This window comes from Apus apus, chromosome 12 (assembly GCF_020740795.1).
Source record: "Apus apus isolate bApuApu2 chromosome 12, bApuApu2.pri.cur, whole genome shotgun sequence".
Lineage (NCBI taxonomy): Eukaryota > Metazoa > Chordata > Aves > Apodiformes > Apodidae > Apus > Apus apus.
The window spans coordinates 5,597,448-5,621,037 of NC_067293.1; positions in this window are offsets into that span (position 1 = coordinate 5,597,448).

Consider the following 23,590-nt stretch of genomic DNA (forward strand, 5'->3'; position numbering starts at 1 on the left):
CTTTACAGCCATTTAATATAATCTCTGTGTATTTTGATGTTATAGTTCTATAAAAACACTTTTTTCAGCTCATGCCTTTATGTCTAAAAAACCAATGTTCTTATTTAAATTTTCCAGTAAAAGAATGGATTAAGAATTCGGCTATTACTTCCTTAGACAACTTATTTATAAAAATCAGTTTATTGCTTGATTAGCACAAGTGTAAGCAATATACCAAGAAAGGAAAGAATTTAATAATTATTGTCATGGTAAAGTACCTCATATCAAATTGTATTCAGCAAACAGGCTATTGTTCTACACACTGTGCCCTTGAAAATAAATGCCAGATAGATCTAAAACATATGAAAGCTAATATGGGCCTAATCCAAGGGCTACTGAAGAAAATGGAGAGACTCCAATGAGCTTTGGCTATGGGCCAGTGAAAGTAGCATTCAAGTTTCCAAAGAGCAAAGCTGCTGAAATGCATCTGAAATTTGTCCTGCCATTTGCTAAGCTTTATGGGAGAGACAACAGCTGTCTGGATTCTTGCAAAAGAAAGCAGACATTTGGGGTGTGATATAAACAGAACAACTCCTTTACAAAATAGGATTTAGCAGATTTGAAAAAAGTAATAATTCTCCTTTCTTTGGTGACTCCAAAAGAAGTGGATGTCTTCCTGAAAGAGGCCATTTAGATAAACTATTTTGGAGGGGTTTTTGAGGTTGTATTTAGATTGAAATTTGATAGTTTAAAATTTCAGGAAGCTAGTCTAGATATTTTAAAGACACCTAAAGACATCTCTGATCTTAATCTGAAGGTTAGTGAGGAAATTCAAGTTACCAAGTAATGCTTTATTTCTCAGCTCATCAATAACACTGAACATTAGAAAGCCAGAGATATTGAAAGTCTATGGAAATAAACTGAGTGGCCTTTTCAAGTTGTTGTTAGAATCAGTTTTGCTTTATTTTCTTCAGTTTACAGTGAATTCCTTTCTTTTTATGCCCAGAACCATAAAAGCCAGGAAACTACCTGATGTTTTTCAAATCAATATTCTGAAAACATGATGACAACTTCCAAGTGTAATACACATATTAAAAGTGCTACTATTAACACTGATCTAGTTCAGTAGTCAGTGTCCTGTGCCTAGCAAAAATGCTCTACATCAGTGGTAACACAAGCATCATGGCATTGTGTGTTTAGAAATCAAACCTGGATTTTACATTAGTGTTTCCCCTCAATCTCATGCTCACCTATGTGTACTCTTTTCAGTTTTTAATCACTGGCCAGTTCCCCACTATCATTGATATTTTAAATTATGAGAAAGCCTAGTGGAAAATCCAAGTACCAAAAGAGAATTCTGACCCTTTGACTGTATACATAGGAGCCACTTGTAAACTTCTGATGAAAATCTTTGCTGTGCTCTAGAGCAGTCACTGACGGCAGTTGCGTAGTTGTACAACAAAGATGTATAACGTGCTGATGAAGTTGCATGTGCCTTTTTTTTTGCCACATACTTTTATCATCACAGTTTTGTGCAGATTGTATATTGAGCATAAAGCTATGTTCTCAACATTTACTATTCCCTGCATATCTTAGTTATGAAAATACACCTTGTTGATCCAATTAAATATTTTACGGATTGAGCTACACAGCCTCCTGATTAAGCTACAAAGCTTATTAACAACAGTAAGCAAGTAAAGCAAACAACTGAGGTGTGCACACTGCTAAATCCTCTTCCCTTGCAATGCTAATGTTTTTTTATAAACATATTGGGTTTTTTTTAAATTCACTGTTAATACTCAATATCCTTTCAAAGCATCTGTTTGGTTAGGGAGATCACATTTAGAAACAGGACATTTAACTGAGAAGCATGGATTTCTGCTATCCTAAGTTTGAACAAACCCAGTTTATACATTACTAAACAGTTTGCCAGTTGCTTGCGTTTTTGTGTGCAAATTGGTCTTTACTAGAAATAAAAGCAGATCAGTAAACATCCATGTGTTACCAATTAGTTCAGTTCTCTCTTACTGATGGAAATAGTTATTCCTAGAACAAAACTTAGATTTTAACTTCACTGAATTTATACCAAGACTACATTTTGACAGCTTACATTAATTTTAAAACATCTGCTTCTATATTAAAATCCTTACTTCATTTCCTCCAGGTTTTAATTTCATTATTTCCTAATTAACTGCAATCTCACATAACTTTTCAGTAAAATTCATAGTTTCTTCTTCCAAAGGTTCTTATTTCATGTTTGTTGTTTTGTTTTTTCCCCCACCCTAATTCAAATGTGGAAAATTGAAAAACATTGTTTAAAAAATTGAGCACGTACTAGAAAGTTGTTTCTGGACAAGTAAGGTATATGAAGCCACACTGAGCAGCCTTTCAGCTTAATTGAACCCTTTGCTCAAGTAATCATTTCAATATCTGAGTTATCTCTGGAAAAAGAACCAGATCTTATTAATTTCTTCTTGTTAACATTATGGCTTTTATCTGGAAGAGTATAGATTTAGGTTAGACATTAGGAAGATCTTCACTGTGAGGGTGGCTGGGCCACTGGCACAGGTTGCCAGGGGAAGTTGTGGAAGTCCCATCCCTGGAAATGTTGAAGGCCAGGTTGGACAGGGTTTGGAGCAACCTGGTCTAGTGGGAGGTGTCCCTGCCCATGCAGGGGGGTTGGAACTAGATGATCTGTAAGGTCCCTTCCAACCCAAACCATTCTATGATTCTATTATTATATTTTATTTTTACTCAAAGCAAAGAGTTTCATTTCCTTCTTGAATTTTTTACACCCTAAAAAAAAAGCTATGCATTACCGGGTAAAGAGGAACAAAGTGCATTTGATCATGTATTTTAGCAAAGATGAAAACTCTCAGGAGTTCCTGGAATTGACTACAACTAGAACCTAAGAACTTGCAGTGCATGAATATTGACAGTTATTAGTTAAAATAGCTCATATAAAAGATGTATCTTGGGTTAGATATTGTTAACTCAGAGCCAGGAGCACATCCTCAAGAATCAGATTTTACCTGTACAGTACTGTGATTCTTGGGATGTTCCAAAGACAGCAAGTAGCAGTAAATTTAGAACACCTAAATAAGCTCATAAGAGTGCTGCTAAACACTGCTTCTTGCAAATGGCCTTCCTTTTTTTCCTGTCTATTCTGCAGTGCAGTAATAACTTTGAGTGTGTGATAAAAGGATTTTGACATTTGTATTATGGTCACTGTCAATGTATTCCTCCTCCTCTGGAAGTCCAGCTGCAACTTCAAAAAATAATTATGGTGAAGTAAAGAAGCCAGCTCAAGTAGCCCTTGCAGTGATTTCAGAAAAAGTCTTGCCATCCTCAGGCTGACTCATTTACACATTGTTAAAAAACCCACATAGACTCTACGTGACAAAAAGAAAACTAATATTCTAAGGCTGATTTTCAGCTGTTTAGAGTTATTTTATGTGTTTTGTCATTGCTGAGGCAAATCTAAAGTAATAAACCAGGAGAAAACAAGTTATCGAGATGTCAACAGCAAAGAATATTCCAGGGCATTGAAACTCTCCTTATCATTTCCACAAATAATTCCTACAGAAACCTTAAAGCTGAGCATAGCGGAGTAAGAAAACACAGGATTGAACAAGGCAGATATTTTACTGACGTGCTAATTTGAAGCTGACAGAAGCAGCAGACACGAGATACTGTTTGCCTCAAATTATTTAGGCACAACAGTTGCCATTCCTGTATTTGATTTTGCACCAGCAGATCTGTAATTACCACGTTCTAAAATACTTAAAACATTCTAGTCAATTTGATTATCTAAAAATATGTCAATTTTTATGTCAAGTGCAAAGACTGAAATTGTCACTTAAGCAACTGAAAAATGTCTCTGCTAATTGCACATTTAAAGCAAGAGAAATATTTGAATTAATTTCACTCATATCTAAGGGGAAAAAAAGTACATATGACAACACACTGAGCTTAGTATTAACACTTGATTAAATAACAAGCCTACAGTCAAAAAATTCACAGGCCAGAGAACAGGTAGCTAAGAGGACAAGTAGCTCAGCACAGTTCTGCCACTTCTTGTTCCTCTGGGGGACCTTATAAAAGGCTGGAAGTCATTCCCATTCCTGGCTCTCTGCTAACTAGAAGCAATTGACAATAATATGTCAGGCCTGAATGCTGCAACTGTGATCCATTTTGAGAGGTCCATAGATTTTTGTTGACAAATGAGTTATTTTCCTGATCAGAACTAATTGTAAAACATTGCCTTTTGGTCACTAAGTGAAAATACAAAGATACTACAGTTGCACCTCTATGTGTTACTCAGTAGGCTAGTTCAGATAAGCCAAGAATCCGGAGCAGATTTAAAGCCCATTAAAGTCAAGAATGCATTTCAGTTACTTTTGAGTAGGTTTGAATTTAGAATGAAATGGAAGCTTTAGTTTCATCTTTGCAGTTGCATGGGCATAATTAGATCTGTGTTAGGTTTGAACCTTGATCTAGAAATTATTTCTGGAGGGGACTACTGCTAGTTGAAGCAATGCATGGAGGACTGTAACTGCAAGCTGTCAAGAAGCCAGTTTCCTGTGGATCCAAAAAAATAATAAGCATTAGACTGAATAGGCAATAAGATACTTGCTCAGTTTTTTTGGAAAGCAAGTACCTATTTTCATAAATGTTTGAAGAAAGTTTAATTATTTTCCAGTTTTCTGAATTTGCCTTACTCCATTTATTTGTCCCCTCTTTTGATGCTACTTTGATTTGAGTTCTGTTCTATATTATAGGACAGCAGGTTTCAAAATACATGCCATAAAAGTTCATAATGAGATACTGCCTGAAAGAATTTGCATTTTCTCTAAATTTTTTTTCATTACATACAAATTTCAAGTATCAAAGGATTAACTGTGTCCATCATAAAAAGCAGCTTCCTACCATGCTTAAAGACTTTTCCCATTTGCAGGAAAATGACTGCCAATTATATAAGAAAGCTACCAGCCAGTGCGGCTTTACTTACATTGTAAAGAAATTTTAGCAGTACCTTAATAAAAATGGAACTGTGCTGCTGGGCCTGAAAATTAAAACTTCAGAAGGAGTATTTAAGTAAAAGCAGGGAGAAAGCTAACACTGTGGAAGAACACTTCTGGTTTGCACCAACAAAACCAATGAGGGGAACCAGGTAAGTGCTCCCTGTACTTTTGAAAGAGCTGAGAGGTAAAAGAGGAGCACAATCACAACAAATAGGAAAGGGAGGCTGGTTGGAACACCCACCGACTGGCACTTGCAATCAAATCAGGGCAGTTGTTACTGCACCAGTGCTAACACCCTAAATGTTAAAATAGGCGATTTAGAAAGCATGGTCTCATGTGACAACCCTGAAAACATAAGCATCTCAGAGACCTGGTAGAAGTGATGGAAATCCTCTTAATAAGACCTTAACTCAAAAATTAATCTTAATACCTTTGTTCTTAGCTAAGAATTTGTAAGATTAAATACTATAGCCAGGCCAACTGAAATGTCTTTGCCAAGGACAGTTAATTTGCCGTGACTAAATAGAAAAGTTACAGCATCCTAATATGCAAAATGAAAGTGCAAGCTGTGGTTATGTTAAGCAATGGAACCATATAAAACATTGATATTTAATGTAGCATGCTTTACCTCTATCATATTTTTTTTTATTTTGTTCAATCAAAAAGAGGGAAGTTCTTGAACTGGCCATGAGAGTTGAGTTATCAGCATACAAAGTGAAAAGCTGGACTGAGAAAGGGAAAGAGATGGCCAAATAAGTCCATCAAACCTATCTATTTTTATATATATTTTAGCAATCCAGTACTAAAGAAATTAATTCGAAAGAAATACTCCTATACATGCAGGTATCCTGGTCAGGGACATTATCTTTGCACCAAAAGGTGAATTTGTATTGTGTTCATTCATAGATATTGTGCACAGCACATGTAGGCAATGGGAGACTCTGCAATCGTGACATTTTAACAGAAACAACCTCAGAGTTAGAAGAGACCTTCTCTTGGTTCCTAGGCAACGTTTCCCTTCCTTTTCCACTATAAGTCCTGCAGCAGTAGAAAGGCAGAAACTGGTTTTGAGAAGCACAGCTTGTAATCTTGTGAAGCTGCTAATTTAGGTTTAGCTGAGTGTCAGCTGAGGTGGTTACAGTTAATGACACAGCTTTATGAAGCTGAACAGCACTATGACTAGCACTTTTCTTAAGCTATTTTTAATAGAGAGAAAAGGAAGTGCACTTCCCGCCTGAAACACTGGAATTCCTTAGCTGTCAAAAGATTTTTCTTGTTGTAGAGGAGGGGTAGGAATATTGTCCTGGTTTGAAATCTGTTTAATCTTCAAACTAATTCAGCAACATTTGCCTTCCAAATATTTTTGCTGGTAGTAGGCTGTGCCATCTGAGGTACCCTGTCCTGTGTGCTGTTTTCTCCAGTAACACGTGGTGTGTTTTAGCAGATAAAGGTCACTCCATTCAGTGAGGCATCTGCAGATCCAGAGCCTGTCCTTAACAAATGATGTATTTCACTTCTGCTTTGCATCTGACTTAGCCTAGTCCTGCAATGCATGTGGCTTGTGACTGCATCTTGGCTTTTCTGCATAGATGTTTACCTCATTCAACTGCATACTTAATGATAAAACAGATTCCTGAAATGGTTGTTCCCACATGGAAACTTCCTTGTTCTCCCATGATATACTGTCTACACCAGGACTCATGTGTGTTTTGAATCAGAAGAGCAGAAGACATCACTCTGTTTTTCTTTTTCAGGCACTTGTCAATGTTACTAGCAACTCTAGGAACTTCTTTTTGTCTCTTATTCTGTCCATGTTTCTGAGTGACACTTCTGCCTCAGCTTTTCCAGCTGTTCCCATTCTCCACTGAGCTAATAACCTTCTTGTTCAGACCGAGGAGTAAGGAAAACAACTTAGCTCCGCAGCAATTGGTATTACTGCGTCTTTAGACTTCAAGTTTAGATTTTATATAGTTAGATATAGGTATATGTTGGGTTTAATGAAGGTCAGCAAAAGGGGATTTGTTAAAGACCTGTTGGACATAATCCAAGGAAAGATTTTCAGGACTAACCAGGCTTTAATATGCAACCTTTTCTTCCTACAGCCACAAAATGCCTCTACCCCTTAACCTATTTGTTTTTTTATTGGCAAGCTAGAATTGGTTCAGCTCATACAAGATTATTTCTGCTCAGATTCTAATGCTTTAGCTAAATTTACGCCTATGAAAACTTGTAATTTTCCTTGTTTTGATTAATGTGCCCATTCGAAACCAATCCTTGCTAAAGAGTCCTTTGCTGAAGAGCCTGTGAGCTGGAAATTATTTCACTTTGAAAAATATCCAGTATATTATTAAAACCATTTCCTTGTCATATCCCTACCCTGTTACTCACTGTTCTCTTCATAGAGGCTAATTAAACGTTATGCTGCTAATCAGTGTTGATAGATACAAAGTACTGTAATGTCTTCTGGCTGTATGGATTATGATAATGCCCATCTGCCTATTATTGATAATTTGTTCTTCAGTTACTGGAGGAGAGGAAGAAGCTGTTTGGTTACCTATAAAAGGGAGCTATTTGGTTTATGATGCATTCAGCTGTATCACCAGTTTTCTTTAGCTATTAAAGTTACTATAACTGCAAATAATGTAATTTCATCAAGGTCTGAATTTTCTCTAGTCCTTTGTGTGTTCAGACATCTAGAATACATCACGAATGATGAGAGCTTGATGGCAATGAGTTTATCAAGTACTCAACATTTTAAACTAAAGATAGAAGGATACAAGATTAAATTTCATACTGAAGTTGTCTAAAATGCTGTTAATTTTATTAAGCATAAAAGGTCGTAAAAAACTCTAGCTAAATTCTGAAACATGGAAAGCTTTTTAAAAAATCTGTACACATAGGGAACAGGCCTCAAATAACTGCAAATAACAGTTGGTAGCAGGAAAATGTCAGTTATAAAAATCTGGATGCTCTGCTCAGAGAGGTAATGTGCACACCTGTTTTCATGTGCTGTGATAGATAGTATCAGATTTTCTCCAGTATGAAACATATCAGGGAACAGTCTTTTAGCAGCCTATTAAATTTTGCAAAGCCTCCTTGGGTTGTACTGAAGACTCCAGTTTTGCTTAGCTAGTTTGACTGTCTTGTCCTCAACCAGAGTAGACAGCTCTGAGAAAGACAGTGAGAACAGATGAATGCCAGATGTGCCAGATGTTGTCAGCTCTGGAGTTAGCTGAAAAATACCCACAATTATTTCAAAATGTTAATATGCAGTTCAGTTTTCTGTAATGCTTTTTCTTGTTTCCTGATGAGATACTGCAATATAAAGAAAAGTTTAAATCAGAATTTTTGATATGTTTTGGTAAGAATTTTCAATAGAACACTATAAATTTTTTCATTAAAACTTTCCTTAGCACTATTTGGGAGTCATGCCAACACTTCAAAATAAAGGAAGGTTTAAGCAGTAATCACATTAGAGAACTTGCACATTTGCCTTTTTGTTTTCTTCTTGAGGACAAGTGCATGTGTGAAGCTTTGGAGCAGATGAAACTTGACTGTCTTCCAGTACCTTAAAATTAAATGTATGCAGAAATAATCAGTGCTGAGAAAGGGAAGTATTTGTTGGGGATTAAAATGAATGGTGGTTTTCCTAGCAGCTAGACATTTTGAGTTTGGCTGGACTGGGCCCTGGTTTGCTTTTTGCTGAGCTTAAGAAGCTGAGATATTGGAACCTCAGGCTGCACTGAACTGCTGTTGAACTGTAGTTAAACTCTGACCTGGAAATGTGCTAAGGATAGAATAATATAGTGAAAAAGCACTGAAGCAAGTCCCCTGTGACACTAAGACAATACCACAAGACAGAAAGAGGGCCAGCTGAAGCCAGAATTGGAGAAACTATAATGCAAGAAATGAAGAGACCGTTTCACCTGGAGTCAGTAGGAGATAGATGAATTCCAGGTGCAGATAATAAAGAGAACATTCTACCTGGAGACAGAGGAAGACTGATGAATTTCAGGTGCAGATGGAACAAAAGATAAAGTCAAAAGTGCATGGGGAAGAGACAAGAGACCTGTCACTTCAGGAGAAGATGGACCTTAAAGAAACTGATTGGATAACAGATTGCACACACATCCTGTGGACAGATTGTAGAATTTAAAAGACACAAGTAAAGCAAGGGCAGGGTCCCTTTTTGGGGCCACCCAACTCCAGATGAAATGAACCACACCTGTGTCAGAACCTAAGCTTTACACCTTTTTCCTTTAACAGACTTCCAAGAAGAACTTGAAAACTCACTGAAGTTGACCCATGATTTTTCCACAAATAGGCATAGTCTGACTGATGGGATAGCAATTTTTGGCAAACACATTCAGTGGTGACCACTTTATGTTCTGTAGCTATTGTTTTTCATTACATTGCTTTACAAGCAGTGTATGTAAATAGTTGATATCAGTAAAGAGCCCAAGTTTCCTTGGAGGTTACCAAAACTTCACAAAACCAAGAGTTTGTATCATGATGCCTGTCAATGAAAGCCACTATTCAAAGTTCCCTGAGGCAATCTGGAGAAACTCTGCTTGAATTCTGTAAAAGCTTTGAAGTGCCATTGAAATGCTGTATCAGTAAATTGAAACACTGAACAGTGCAGTTTTTTTTGAATACAACTCTTATTATATACAGCAGCAAAATATGAATGGCTAGAGTTAGCACAAAATGAAATTGTGGCCTTATATATAATCTCTTTAAAATTGGCTAATTTTTCTCTCATGCAACAGCAAAGCAGATTTGCCATATGTTTCTTATAAGCTTATGCTTTCATTAATCATAGATGAACTAGCCTTACTATTTTGCAGACCTTTTAGGCAGTTTTCAGAGCCCTGATGGCATTAATAGGCTTTTGTGGCTCTGATGAGCTACACCTGGGGCCTGGTGGGCCTCCATCCATCCTCACCTAGAGGCTCATGATCCCCATTTAAGCTCAGTCTTGAGCCTTTGCTCCCTGCCTGAGCAGTGCTGTGCAACTGCTGATTTCCAGCTCAGCTACCACTGTGCTCCAGCCTGGCTGTGGGCTGATTCCTGACAGTTTGTTGTGGAAAAGTCTGGAAAGAAAGAAATTGTAGAACAACTTACTTCTCATTTCTTGTATGTGAGTATTCTTACTCTGTGTTTTTTAAGAGGGACCCAAGAAGCTGCCCCTTCACCCTATACTCATCTTTTGTTCTAGTTTTTCTGTCTTGTAGGTATCTTAGATTTCCTAGATACTTGAAGGTGGAGTATTGTCATTTTCAGTTATACCTCTTATTTATCTGCTATGGGTAAAGACATAAACACTGTTATCAGACATTCCCCATGATTATAACAGGTTTACATCCTAACAGTTCTCCCATTTGCTTCTCTCAGGGTGACTTCTGAATCTAGCTCGTTGTTAGTAATTCCACAGAAGAACAACAGTTCTTTAGGCTAGTACTGTTATATAAAGCTGCACATTTGAAAATGTTATTATTTGTTTCTGGAAATGGGGGGGAATCAAGAGGTATTGTATTGTTTTATTTCATTATTGAAAAATACTGATTACTTTGGGAAGAAGTAAGATGTGAGATGATTTTTGTCTTTTGGATACTTGTTCTAGGCAACTGTTTCCTGCTTATGGAATCTTATTTTTCTAAAAAATTTATATTTATTATAGGTGACCTGCTCTAGGAGGTGTTAAACATTGATGGTGTTGCAAAAGGGTCACTGATACAACAGTGCTGGCAATATTTTTCTTGCTCACAGCTGTGCCATTAAAAAAAAACACACAACACTCCAAAATCCTAAACGCAGAGCCTTACAGCCCTTTTTTACAACCACCAGCTCCTGGGAATCCCTTATCTGAGATAGTTAAGAGGTTTATGTTGCCCTATTTCTTAATGGGCTGTTTTTGTCTGCTTGTGTATCAGGGGTTTATTGAGGGGAAAAAAAATAAATGATCACAGAATCATTAAGGTGGGAAAAGACCTTCAAGATCACTAAGTCCAACCATCAGCTCTACACCCTTGTGACCACTAAAGTGGATTTGACTAAGAGAGATCAGAGCAGCCAGGTTCTTGTGTATTGTTTTATATTGATGTACGACCCCTTGTTATTAAAAAACATCAGTCCACTGAAAATAAGTCAAACTTCAAAATTTGCTTGTGAAGGTACTACACAGATCACTGGGCAACTCTAGAAATCCTGTATGTTGTCATGGGGGAAATAAAATGACACCTTATGCCTAGATGAATATTTTTAATGACTTATGACTGATGTGGACTGCATCTGACTTCTATAGCAGTTTGGAGAATTTAAAAGACTGAAAACTTTGCAGTCTCTTGTGCAAATGAGCATCCTAAGAGATTGGTTAAAGCAGTCAAGAGAAATTCAGTGCCTGAACTAAAATAAATTAGCACGAGAGCAGATGTAAAAGCATTGTAGAACACAAATTGATCTTGACATGCAGCATCTTTTGTCCAAAACCAATCCGTGTCCTTGGATATACTTATGAAGAGCAATAAATGTTGAGTAATTGACTTGACAGCGATTTGTGCTGGGAGTGATTTCTATGAAATGTAGCTTTTAAAGGACCTCACAACTTGTCAAGGAGCAAATGATGCTCTCATTGACCAGCCAGTTTAAAAACAGTCAAATAAAATTAAGTAAACTGTGTTTTTAGCAATGTGTTGGCTCTTAAATGACAGTATCAAAGGTATGGCTTCAGTGCAGCTAGATTAAACAGTCATGGGCTGGGTAAGCCTAATGGGAAAAAAAACCAAACATCCACAGTGTTTTTAAGAGCATGCTGCTGTCATGCCTGACTTCCGTGCTAGTCAGCATTGGCTCTGGGAGAAAATAAACAGCTCCTTGGAAGGATATCCCTATGATTCATACCTCTGTGTTTCATCCCGCAGTTTCTGTTCACAGTGATCTGCAAAATAACCTGTCTGGCCTCTCTGGGGTTAACAGCAGGAAACTTTCTTGTCCATGAAATTCAAGATGTGAATGCAGTCCCACCTGGCAACCTGTGTTAGTGTGAGAGTCCGCATTCTCACAATTGCTTAGAATTTAACTTATTTCATTGTAAACGAGACTGTCCGGTTAATATGGATTTAAAAATCCTTCCAAAGTGACAAAATGTGGTGGTTTTTTTTCTGCATTGCTCAGTATTGGGCTTTGTGGAGTAGAGCTACAGGGTCTTGCAAGCGTAGCATTGAACTTTAGTAGGAGTTTCCTGTGTTTAACTCTGTTTCACCTGAAGAGGAGCAAAACTGCAGGCAATGTGGTGTTGAGGATGCAGAACAGAAGTACATGGAGTTAGATAATTTTTGGTCAAGGTCAGAGCAAGTATGTCAGTGCAGTTCAAAAGTAGAATACAGGACCACCAGAAGATTAATTTACTTAATTGTATAAACCTTAGGCTATGAGTAAGTTATATACTTAGGGATCATTCTGTACTTTACTATGTCTTGCTTTGTACCAAGGGTTGAGGAAAATGTGTGTAAACTGTGAGAATGTTAGACTGCTGTGAAGGCAGGCTGAGGAGCTATACCTATGCAGCACTGAAACTATTCATCCCAGTAGGGGACAACAGTTTCCCACTGTCAGTTTAGCAGTTCAGGAATTCCTGAACTCTTCTGAAACAGAATGTAAGAGTAAATCACACAGTGCACATTTACACTACAAAGGCACAGTACTTTAGCACGGACAGCTCATTTGGTAACCAAGAGAAATTAACTGCAGTGTTAAACAGTCACTACCAGTAAGGAAATAAATAGTCTAAATATGATATGATGGCAGACATGGAAGGCTCCTAAAGGTGTAAAGAATTCCTGGTGGACAGTTAGATGCTTGTTTCTTTTTTCCAAGTAATTTCCTTCAGTTCAGAGTTTCAGTTATGATTTGGCCTTTTCCGTTTATTACTTCTCATTTTGTTGGTGGTTTTCTTGGTGTTTTGTTTTGTACTAATTCAAGCACTTCTGAATGTACTTAACTCTGAATTTTAGTGGGAGTTTGTTGAGGCATGAAGCTGAAGCCATATGATTTACTAAACAAGTATGACCTCATTGAAAGACCTGATCATTGTCTTCATCTGCAATCAAGCTGCTTCTCCAAAGAAGGCTGTGGTGAGGTGTTGCAGCTGAAGGCTCCCACAGAAAATTCTGTCCTTTCAGGTCTTGTAGGGGTACTTAAGCTTTATTACTTTATCAGGAAATTATATCACTTCCCATGCTGTTTTTTTTTAAAGATGAGCAGTGTTAAAAGCTTTGGACACACACAGAAAATATAATGATGTCATCTTGGTCTTAATTTCTAAATCTACAGAGAGGAGAGACTAATGCAGTTAGTAGTGTCTGACCCACAATGACTTCCACTTCTAAAAAGCTTAAATACTCTTTTACAAAAGATAGCTACATAAATCTCTGGGAAGTGAAGAATAACCTATTTGGCCTGAAACTACAGGGGCCATGTTAGGCAGGCTGAATATAATTAGCTAAAATGGGATTTGGCTAGGACATTGGAGTTAATTAAAAAAAAAAATATTACAGGGTCTTGAATGACCAGATGTAGCCAGGATGCTGGCAGGTCTCACACTTGAATAATGGCAGGTCAGTTAGGTCACTGATCTCTTGCACTGTGTTGGGACACTGGCTCAGAACTGACTCAGGGGATGGAGGGCAGGGTCTTGGGCAGGTTTTGACTGAACTGGCTACAGTGGCTTTGCATAGACTTAAACTGAAATTCAAGGTGTCTGTGTCACAATTGCTTGGCAATACACTGATAAGTATACTAGAAAGAAATATATGCGATCTGCTTCACTGAAAAGATAGTGTCTTATTTAATGTTTATGTATAATTGGCTTTTCTTGTTGGCAAATATGATTATAAACACAAGGGGATTATGTTTGTGGTAAGTTAATATTCACTGGTGATTGAATGAGTAGAAAGCTAGTGTCGTAGCAGATACTCTTGTGTGCATAATCTTTTCACAAGTTAGAATTATTGTCTTTTCCCTTTGCATATGTTTATAAGCTTGGAAGGTAATACTCAAATCAACTTGGAGAGATAGCAGGGAAGTTTAATAATTGACTTACCAATCGAAAAAAATAATCTGCTTTTTTCACTCAATACCTTGAGCAGGGTAGTTTCTGTACTTCATAGGATCATGGAATGGTTTGGGTTGGAAGAGACCTCAAAGATCATGTAGTTCCAATGCCCCTGCAGGGGCAGGGACACCTCCCACTAGACCAGGATGCTCCAAGCCCCATCCAATCTGGCCTTGAATGTTTCCAGGAATGAGGCATCCACAACCTCCCTGGGCAACCTTTGCCAGTGTCTCGCTACCCTCACACTAAAGAATGTCTTCCTAATATCTAACCTAAATCTACATGCCCTTTAAGAAGTCCCTCTCTAGCTTTGTTGTAGACTTTCTTCTGGTATTGGAAGGCTGCTCTAAGGTCTCCCTGGAGCCTTCTCTTCTCCAGGCTGGACAATCCTAGCTCTCTCAACCTGTCTTCATAGGAGAAGTGCTGCAGCTCTCTGATCACCTTCATCAGCCTTCTCTGGACTTGCTTCAACAGCTCCATGTACTTCTTATGTTGAAGACTCCACAACTGGACACAGTATTCCAGGTGGGATGTCACAAGAGCAGACAATCGCCTCCCTTGGCTTGTTGGTTACAGTTCATTTGACTCAGCCTAAGACACAGTTGCCTTTCAGTGCTGCAAGAACCCATTGCCAGCTCATGGTGAGCTTCTCATCAACCAGTGCCTGGAAATCCTTTTCTTCAGGGGAGCTCTCAATCCATTCTCTGACAAAACAATGGTAGAAACTTTCATATTGATACTAAAAAGAAACTTACAGTCCTGTTATTTTATTCATCTGGTCCCTTAAAACCGATGTGATCATTATTATTGATTTTTTTCCTGTTCACTTCAATTTTCCTTGGCTTGTGAATTATAGCTTATAAGAAACAAGAAAACAGGAAACTTCTTCTGTAAGAATTTTCTGAGACCTCATTTCTTTAGGTATTTTCGACTGTAGACAGAGGGTTCTACTTCTCCTGGTAGCAAACAAGTTCAATACAGATACTCAGTTATTCATGTTATTCACATGCAAAATGTATTCCCATATTCCCCAGGCTCTACAAATTGCATATAAATGTGACTCCTGAGAATAGAGTCAAACTTCATATGCTTCTGAAAAAGTTATCTTCTAGTCTGACTAAGAAACTTAGCCCTGAGCTTATCATTGCTGGTTTATACTGGGCCACATAAAAATATACAGAAGTCCAGTGCTCAAGGGAGTAGATAGATAAAATAAAAGCCTGAGATAATAAGAAAACTGGAGAGTTATTAGGAGCTATAGTTATCTGCTTCTGGGGCTTACCTTTTAGAAGATTCTATATCACTCTTTTCTGAATTATTCCTGCATCTTTTGTTTAGGAAGAATTTATGGGAAATAATTTTTTATCATATTGTGTATATACATGATGAAGGTGTTTTTGGAAGGAGTCAAAATGCTGGATACTTTCTCAGAAAATAACTACAATTTGGGCCTAAAAATTTCAGATTAATTTGTACTTTTACTTTCTTCACTTCCTTTCAAGATGACTTGGGATACAGAACAATTAATTTTACCTTGATATAAATAGTAAAATATATTAGTATAACTTACACATTTTCACACATTACCTTGCATTAGTGTACATATCTTGATCCATGTGGATGTATTTTTAATTGCCCAGTAATTCTTGGGAGGCAGAAGTTCCTGCTCCCCAAGCCATCTGAAGTCAAGACAGTAAGATCAGCAGCACTTTGGAGCCTGTTCCATCAAAAGAACAGTGGCTTGAAAGGTATCGCAAATGTTTAACGTTACTCAGTATTTCTGACCTTGCCTTTCCACAACCCATGATACTGTGACTTTCTTATGACCATGTGGCTTATTAGTCACTCCTCTGATGCGTTTGGCCTGTTGCTTTATACTTTGTGTAAGCAGCATATTAACAGCAACTGTTTTGTAATAAGCTTATTTGAAAATGGAAAATGTAGCAGATTGTCTACTGGAAGGTTCTGGGCTACAAAATATGAGGTGATCTCATCTGAAAGGAGAATCTGAAAAGTATTCCTTACCAGTTTTATCCCCCCTCTTGGTGTCTCTGTGGATTATGATAAAAACAGCTTTTCAGTTGTAACTCCACATCATTATCCATGGTACACTGGAGTCCTATTTCTTGGGACTATCCAGACAGTCCGCATTTTATATACACTTTCAAAAACTCAGCTTAGAAAAACTGCTTGAGGCCAAGTGCTCCATTCCTTCTTCTCATAGCTGGGTTGAATCTAGCTGTTCTGAACAGTTTCCATGTATGCTTTTGCTAGTGCCTCTCTGAATATTACCAATGATAGAAATATTTCTAATGACTGCAATATAATGATAGAAATACCTTTTTAAAGAAACTTCATTTTCCAATCTGATGTTCAAGTTATTTCTCTGCTAAACTATTTCTGATTTGCCTCACTTACATGTGCTGGTTTAGTGGCAACTTGTTATGAAGCTAAAGTGATTCAGTGAAATCAAGAGGAGAGAAAATGACTTCATGAGGATTATATATTATTCACCTACTAAGCATTGTAGTCCCCAAGCTAGCCTCAAGCCTTTATTTCAGTGATTTGCTACTTCCTTGTAAGATGATAGCTAACAGCAAAATCCAACTTAAGTTCAAATTTATCTAAAATAATTTTTCTGACAGTGCATCTACTTGGATTGCACTTGAAAGTCTATCCACACAGGCTGACCTGGTAATTTGGTATCAAGTCCCTTCAAAGTGTTGTTAACCTCTGTCAGCAGCCTGCTGATGTTAGTCCCAGTCACTTACAATACTTCCAGTTCTGTAGCAAGGCAGAAAGAAATGATTAGGTTAGAGCTACAAAGAAGAATGAACTAATTTTGGTTATGACTTACAAAATATTTGCAAAAATAAAGATAATTAATACATTAATATTTCCCAATCTTTTGGAAAGAATCTGTACATCTTACTTTCTCTGCTCGGACTTTCTGGTTTCAGGTCCATCTGTACATGACAGATACACAGAACAGGACTTGAGTGTGAACTGTATCCTAGTACAAATACCTGTTTTTACTGAATGGTAGGGGAAACATCAGGAAAGAGATGTGACAGGAGAGAGACTGTAGCATTTACAACTGTGGGGAGAAAACTACCTTTGTGTCGTTTTGATTTTTCTAAAAACAAACTTTTAAGTTGTTCTTGTTTTTTTTTTTCAGTGTTAATTTTATGGAAAAATTGACCACCCACACATTTGTTGCTAATGCATTTGCTTCTGTGCAAGAGCTGGTTTAGTTCTAGTCAGTGTCATGTGTGGATGGAGTTAATTTCTCTCAGAGCTGTTGCACCTATTTTACAAAGGAGAGTATGATGATCTCTAGTGACCTTTATTTTTCCTTTTTAATATAAATGTAGTTTCCTTGGTTTTGTAGTGGTTCATATATTTCACTTATTCCCCTGTAAGGTTCAAAATCTTTCACTAACTTGCCACTTGCAGCAGGTAGCAGCTCACATTATTGAGGTGTTCTCCCAAATGTGTACAGCAAAGATATGGCTAAAATGTGATAGCTCTGTGCTTTGATTTATCTGCTTTTACAAAATACTTCAGGTGTGCTAGGCCTAGGCACCTTCAAATAAGTTTTCTTCTGTAGCTAAATGACAGAATAACATCAGTATTTCAGTAAGGCATTTGGTGATTTGTTTTCTTTTTGAAACATCTCAATTTCCATATATCATCTTGTTCTTTTTTACAGAAATTAAAGCTGTGAAGAAACTGGAATTAATATTTCAGTCTTGTTGATATATAAATACATTTTGTATTACTCACTTGGCTTTTTCTTTTATCTGCTTGATATAACAAATGGTTTATTAGCTCAGTTCTGCTGATTTATTTTTTAAAAAATGTTTCAAGGTGTCTGAAAATAGTTTCTGAATGTTGTGACAGTCCTTTGAGATCTCTGATTTATTCCACAACAGAAAGTCTCAATTTTGAACTTTTGATTCCATTTCTGCATTCCCAAAACTGAGTATGTGTTAATGTGTATGGCTTGGGAGAAGAAGTTTAAAAGTCTTAGGAGGACAGAGACTGCCCACAAAGGGTAAGAGGTTCTGAGGCAGAACTTCAAGAGTTTCTTCATTTTAACTAGGGCTATCGCAGTCCAAGTTCATAAATAGCAAAGCAATCTACAGCTTGTACGTGTTCATTATGAAGGAAAGTATTGTGTTTCTGTAGTGCATAAATGCAGCAAGAATGACACTGATTACCCCCTCTCCCAGTCCCTTCATTTCATGTTCCTTCTCTTCTTGTTTTCCAAGTTTTTTTTCCTAGGCCCTTCCCCCTTGAGTGGATTATGCCAATTAACTTTGTGAGCATTCTTAGGGAATTTTTGAGCTATATACTTTCCCCCAGCTAACTTCATAGATAGTGCTGTGAGCCAGCCTCCAAAGTTACTGTACACTGAGAATTCTGTGTAGAACAGAGAACAACTAGGGAGTTTAGCACCCTTTGAAAATGTGGTTGTGTGTTTATCTCTTCTGTTTGATCAGCTGGCTTCTTATGTCAGGATTACACTGTTATTGACTGGTAAGATTAGCTTGGCTCTGAACACAGCATAACTCAATTAACCAAATATTATTTTCCTAGGCTTGCTGCTTTCTTTATTTTCTGTGCTTTCCCTGTGGATCAAACTCTTCTCTTGGAGTGAGAGGGCTGAAAAGCTGAGCTAGCTAAATCTCCACTGGAGTTTCATTCAGGATTTGATTATGAGTCACAGTTCTTGGCAAAATGAGCAACAAACAAATAAAAGAGCTTTTTCTGAAATGCTGATCCCCTGAGTGACTTGTTTCACTTCTCACAAAGACAGTGCAGAGGTAAAGGAGAACTTAGTCAGCCTGTAAGGTCAAAATCTGAATTGTAGATAAATTTTACAAATACAATTCTGTTGTTCTACTCTGTTCTTTCCAAGAGCTAAGTGACTTGCTTGAAGTGGAAGATCCTCCTTTATAGAACACAGAGACCAATATTGAGTAAAAAAACCCCAAGAAACAATCAAACAAAAAAACCCCCTAAATTACAAGCAGTTTCTGTTTTGCTTTCTTTTTCAGCCATATTTGGGCATATCCTGGTGGGTCTGTACATTTAGAGAGTTGTCCTTGGGTGTTCTTTGAGACAGATGCAAAACTTTTGCAAGCAGTTTGTTCAAAATCTCTGTTTTCTTGAGTTCCTACAGTCTTCTGCCTGTAGGACACAGAGTACTCCTGGGGCTGACTGGTGTCCTGGGTTGCTCATTATAGAGGGAGAGAACTTCTGCAATATCAAAATGCAACTTTTTGCCAACTTTGTACAAAAGTTTGAGATCAGAAATATACCTTCTAAGCTTTCTGGGTCTTTCAGTGAAGAAGCCCATTGAGGAATTACAGCTTCTTACAAAATAATGCTTAAGGTAACAAGGTGTGCTGGTTTTGACTGGGACACTAATTTTCTTCACAGTATCTAGTATGGGCTATGTTTTGGATTTGTGCAGAAAACAGTGGTGATAATGCAGAGATGTTTTAGCTATTGCTGAGCAGGTCTTGCACAGAGTTCAGACCTTTTTTGCTGCTCACAATCCCTTCCAGTGAGTGGGCTGGGGTTGCACAAGAAGTTGGGAGTGGACACAGACAGAACAGCTTTGACCTCAATGCGCCAAAGGAACATTCCAGACCATATGACCTCATGTTCAGCATGAAAACTGGGGAAGGAAGAAGTTTTACCTGTATGATCCTGTGACAAGAAGGAGGAGGAGTTGCATTAAAATTAGCCAAACAGTAGCAAAAGTTCTGCTACAAAGATGATGTGCCTTATTTTACAATGGCCAAATTGAGGAGTGGTCTGTTTCAGGAACCAGCAGAGCTGCAGAAATTAGGATGCTATGAAAAATGAATTGTTCCTTGCTGAGCATTTTCTGTGTCTGTTGGTTAAGCAGAGGGGCTCTGCCTAGGAAAAGGTGGGCTCCTCCTAGCTGACTTCAGACATCATAGGCCCAAATACACACTGGTATCCTGACCCCTCAACATGCCTGGCACAGCTCACACCCTCATCACCTTGCCCTCTCTTCCTCAGCATGGCAAGTGCATCCTACTGGAAGTGTGAGCACACACATGTAGGAGTTGCAAAATAAGAAGGGGAAGCATTAAGGTCTCCAGACCCTCTGTAAGGCCCAGACAGATCTGAACCTGAGCAGACTTCGCACTGTCTTATGTGAACTCACTCATGAGCAGTGTATAAAACTATATAAATAAATGAATAAAAGTTGATGCTTTCCTATTTACTTCCCACCACTGCCCCTTCTCCCCAGCTCTAAGATGAAGAATCAGCAAAGAGAATGATAGTTGCCTTAGGCAAAGTGCTGCAGAGATGAGACTATAAAGGAAGGGAAAAAAAAGGCTGAAAACTTTCAGCACAGTCTGTCAGCTTTGGGCACTGAATATGAACCTAGCAGGTCTGGAAAGACTTCATCAGTGACTAATGATTGTGTTCTTCTCTGCAAACCTTTTGTAATATCTGCTACAAATTAAGTTTTGATCTTAAATATCTCTTGTGTATATGCTCTGCCTGTATTTTTCCATGAATCACTTGCCTGTGCTGTGTTATAGCACTGGACAGGCTCAGCATAGCTATTAAACCAGTTGCCTTATTGGAGCTGATATAACCCAACCCTTAGACATTTTCTTCTCTGTAAAGAGATCTTATATGCAGAAAAGCCTTAGGCTGAGCTATGAAAGCACTACAAGTGGCTGAAGTAAGAGTATTTCTAACTAATGGTATTGTAATAAAATAATTATATCTGGTATTGATTGGCTTAGACTGCTGATGAAAACTGTGCTGCATCCAAGTGCTTTGATACCAGTATATCAAATGGCACTGCCTTTGAAATAAGCTTACTTTGAAGCTCCTGGACCATATTCACTGATATGTTACTTCCATGTACACTGGTATGAAATTAACTAATTAAGTGGATGATTACGGGTTTAGGGCATTTGCTTAAACAGGACTAATATTACTTAATATTATTACCTTTATTAGCACGTCAGTGAGACCACAAACAGAACCTAATCTTCTCTGAAGAAGATGTGCAGAAAGTAGAAATGCACTGAAAGCCTGAAAGAGTTCATTCAGGTTTGAGTGTACTAAAGAGATGAGTTACAGCATGCTTGGTTTTTTTCTTGGGAATGCTGGTATGTAATTGCAATATGGACAAACCTGCATGTTGCCAGATGAACGTAAACCAACTCTGTCCTCTTACCTGATAACAGCACCTCTGCTCTAATCTTCTCTGCTTTCATATGTCTGTCTCAACAAGACAATGAGAAGGTAGGGTCAGAAAAGAAATACATAGCTAAGCATAGGTAAAGAGTTAACATTTTAATTTTAAATTCACAGATCTCAAAACCTGTTGTATGTTATGAATTTGCAAGTTGAAACTATGAACTTCTTAATTTAAAGCAGCAAAAAGCACACAATAAAGCAAATCATTGTAGGGCTTGTAACTGGCATGGAGCATGTTGATGAAAACAAACGTATGATATGGTTTTTCTCTTCCACAGAAGGAAAACCCTACTGTGTTTTAAACAGTTTTTATTGATAATACCTCAAGTAATTATATTGTTTTTCAACTTACATGACAGATGACTGCCAGAAATGTTACATGAGGCTACGGAGAATATAACTGGGTTTCTGTTGTAGACTCGGATAAAATGCACCTCTTTTCTAATAGGCAAAATATGAAGTAAACGAGGCTTTGTAAGGAATTCCATCCCCTGTTGACCTTGTAGGAGTTCTGCATAGAGCTGGCACCTAATTGGAGCACTAGGGAATAAAATTCACAAAGACTGACTAATGTTGGTTCTCCCCAGTCCTGTACTGCTACCTTCCGAAAAACTCTGGCCCAAATGAAGAGAGAGAGACTATAACTTCCTCATGGATTTGATACAGCTGCAAATTTTGATTCTCCACAGACTCTAATGTCTCACCTGTCAGTGGAAATGTGTATGAGTTGGTGTCATTTAGACTTTCTGCTGAGTTTTCAGAATACTAGGTAATCTCCTGTGCTTATGAGACCTGTATTTTGAATGATATTTTTATGTTTTAAATAATATTTTTTTTAAGTATCTGTCAGTGTTTCTGAAGCTGTCTTAGTGCAGTGATTGTGTACAGGTTTGAAAAAGGACACCTAACTAAAAAGATGCCTTCACAGATGATACACATTCATCAGAATTGCTCATTGAAATCAATTCAAACTCACAGGGATCTTGGAGCAGAAACTGCAAAATCAAGCAAACAGGCTATTGAATTGTAACAAAGTAAAATTTGAAAGAAAAGGATGTTGGAAGTTGGACCTTGTGGAAGCAGGTGGCTGGGTGCACAGTGAATAACTAATCAAAAGAAGATTTAGTCTTCAAGGGCTGCTTCCCATTAGAGCTTTTCCTGTGTAAGCACTTACTAGTTGACCTCAAAGAAAGTACTGCATCCTTTTGAAATCATGGCTCACTTGCAGGGCATTTTATCCCCAGGTGATTGCTATTATTACAAATGAATAAATCATGTATGTTTACTTCTACTACAGTACTAAGAGTCTTCTCTAAAAATATAAGAATACTCCAATTAACGTGCAGGAAGGGCTGCGTGAGATGGAAGCTGAGATTGTAAGTAACTAGAAAAGATATCAAGGACAGAACAGTATGGATACTAAAAACATCAGTAGAAAAATTACTCTGCTCATAATGTTGTGAACTGTCCATGTCAGCAGCAGTGAGAAAAATATTTGGGCTTACAAATGTACACATTTTGGATAACAGAAAACAAAAACTAAAAAATGCAGGTGTGAAGATAATGTCACCTGGTAGTTATTAAATATCTTCTAAGTCCATCCTTTTTCAGGGAGCTGGAATAAATTTCTTTTGATTTGGGGGTCATTGAGTGCTAAACCTCAGTCTGTGGGTCTCAGAGTACTTCCAAACAGCAACGAGCAATGCAGTGTCAGGTAAAACTGCTGTTGCCTTCATCTTTGTTTTGAGCTGACAGCACCAGAAGACATGGAAGGAGATGGTGACTATAATGTTGCTTCATGTCAAAAAGGACAGAAGTACTTAGCACAGCAAAAGTTAGAAGTGCATCAAGGTTAGTTCTCTGGAAGCTAACACATTTAGCTCTCTTGGGACCTTATACAACTCTCAGCAGAAAAAATGCAAACAATAAACTTATGAATGGAGAAATCTGCACTCAAAAGTCTATTGTTCCACAGACGTGAAAAAAGTTTGAGTGCTCATAAGCCAATAAAATTTGTATGTGGAAAGTGATTTGGACACCAAGTTAAACAACAAAATTATGCAAACCTTGTTCTAAAATGTTTCAGGTATAAATACAGACTCCAATAACTTGAATTACACTTGTAATTTTACTGTTTTAACCAAACTCCAGAAAGGCAGACCAAGAGACTACATTTAGGAAGGAGACATTGCTTTACTTGATTATGTAC